Raw genomic sequence first — 2,159 nt, forward strand, 5'->3', positions numbered from 1 at the left:
AATTTAGGAATGTTTTATTTTAGTAAAGTTTATTAGGAAAGGGATTAGGAAAGATTAAAATAAGGAAAGTCTAGGTAAGAAGGGTTTTTAGAGAAAGGGGCATAAATATTCAACACTTGGTCAAATTAAACTTTGCCCATACCTAAGGTAAACTTTCTCTCTCTTCTCCTCATTTCTTTTTCTTTTCTTTATTTTCCCATTCCCCTTTGTTTTGGCACGGCCGGCCACCACTACACACCATCGGCCGCCACCACTTCCACCAGCGCAACAACCAGCAGTCGCGGCGGCATAGGCAGGGCGCGACATCAGCCCAGCCGTGCCATGGTGGCTGCTGCTGTTCGGCCTCCCTTTCGAAAAAAAAAACATATTCTTATTATTTTTCTTTTGTTATTCCTAGATCTAAAATAAATTATGAGTTTTATAATGATTGATTTTAAGTATGATATGAATTAATTTTTAAATTTGAAATTTAATTTAAAAGCCCCAATTTTTTGAAAACCCTAAATTTATAAATAATTGATTGTTGAAGGAATATGGTTTAGGGTGGTTTAAACCTTTAATTTTAGGGTTTTAAAGTATAATTACAGCAAGTTTTCATAAATTAATATTGCTGGAATTTTTGTTAGTGCTAAAAATTAAGTTTCTTGAAGAAATTTTGACTACCCATTGATTGGGATTAAAGTATGAGGTTTTAAATTAATTTTCAGCTTGTTTTAATTAAATTATGAGTGGTTTAATAAGAGTATATATTGCTAGAAATTTGTGTGGAGTAGATTTTAATGTCATATTATGATTTTGGATTGTAAGAGACTTTGAAGTGAGTGATTTCTATTAGTTGTGGCGATTTTAAGATCGTATTCAAGGTACGTTCGCGTACTTAGCATATTTTTTATGATGAAGTGACATGGTAGGCTTGATTATTTAATTCCAAGTAGTATCACGCTAGTTTATGACTGGAAATTGTTATTTGGTTGATATTGGTGATTGAATTATGAAGCATGATTTATTTGTGATGGATTAGTGATTGAAAAATAATCATTTGGCATGTTGAATATGAACAACACTTTTATTTATGACAAGATAGAAAACATGTTTAATTAAACTACATGTTTAATTGGGTTTGGAATATTAATTAAAAAGGAATTTTATTATGGTTTATATAGTTTTCATTGATGCTATAAGCATAAAAGGAGCTATTTAAGTGTTTATATTCATGAGGATTAAATTATATGTTGGCGCCTTAGTGCACTTAAGGTGTTTCTAACACTGAGGGATAGAAATTGTGGCGCATTATGTGTTTAAGTTGTCTTTGACACTGAGGTAGATTTAAAAGGGGTTCAACACTAAATATTATGTGGTCATTAATTATTCAAAAATTAAATTGGAATGTTTAATTGCTTGGATAATTATAATGTTTGATTTTGTTATGGTTTGAGAGTCATCACCAAGTTTAATAATATGTAAATAACGTAAAGTGAAAGAGATAACGCACCAAAACTCTTGGAAAGTATATACCTTGAGTATGAACATATGGGGGGAGTTAGGAGGTTTTATATCTAACCATAACATCTACTGGGAGTATAGGATGCTGTATTTTCCTGTTATTATTAGTGGTTATTTTATACTGGCACGGTTAGCTCCCGTGTTAGTACCCCTTTATTTGGACAGGTTAGTAGGGAGACTCGTTTGATGCGTAATCAATACCAAATAAATTATTTAGTTATTTTAATTGAGAGTCATGTTGTATGTTGTATGCTTGTAAACGGGTGCAACGAGGTAAGTTGGGTGTTGATAGGTGAAAACATGTTAGTGTGTTTAATTACACTTATGTACTCAGCTTTGCTTATTGTGTGTTTGTTTGTTTGTTGGCCTTGTCTTTATCTTGGCCCTTTGATGACCCATTTTTAATGGAGAGTAGTGGAAACAAGTAGAGATAAGCTAGTTTTTCAGGTGATGAAGCATATTTATGATGGTCATGAGTGAAAAGCCAATCATGCTAGTTTCCATAAGTTTATGATGTGTTTATTGCTTTCATTATTTTATTATATTATGGTTGTGAGACTAACATAAAGTTTTAAAGTAGGTTGGTTTGAAAAGGGCCTATAATGGTTCCAAGTTGTAGGTTGACTTGTTTTACTTTGGCTTGACTTTATTTTCGT

This window comes from Chenopodium album, chromosome 6 (genome assembly GCF_948465745.1).
Source record: "Chenopodium album chromosome 6, dcCheAlbu1.1, whole genome shotgun sequence".
In the NCBI taxonomy this organism is placed as follows: Eukaryota; Viridiplantae; Streptophyta; class Magnoliopsida; order Caryophyllales; family Amaranthaceae; genus Chenopodium; species Chenopodium album.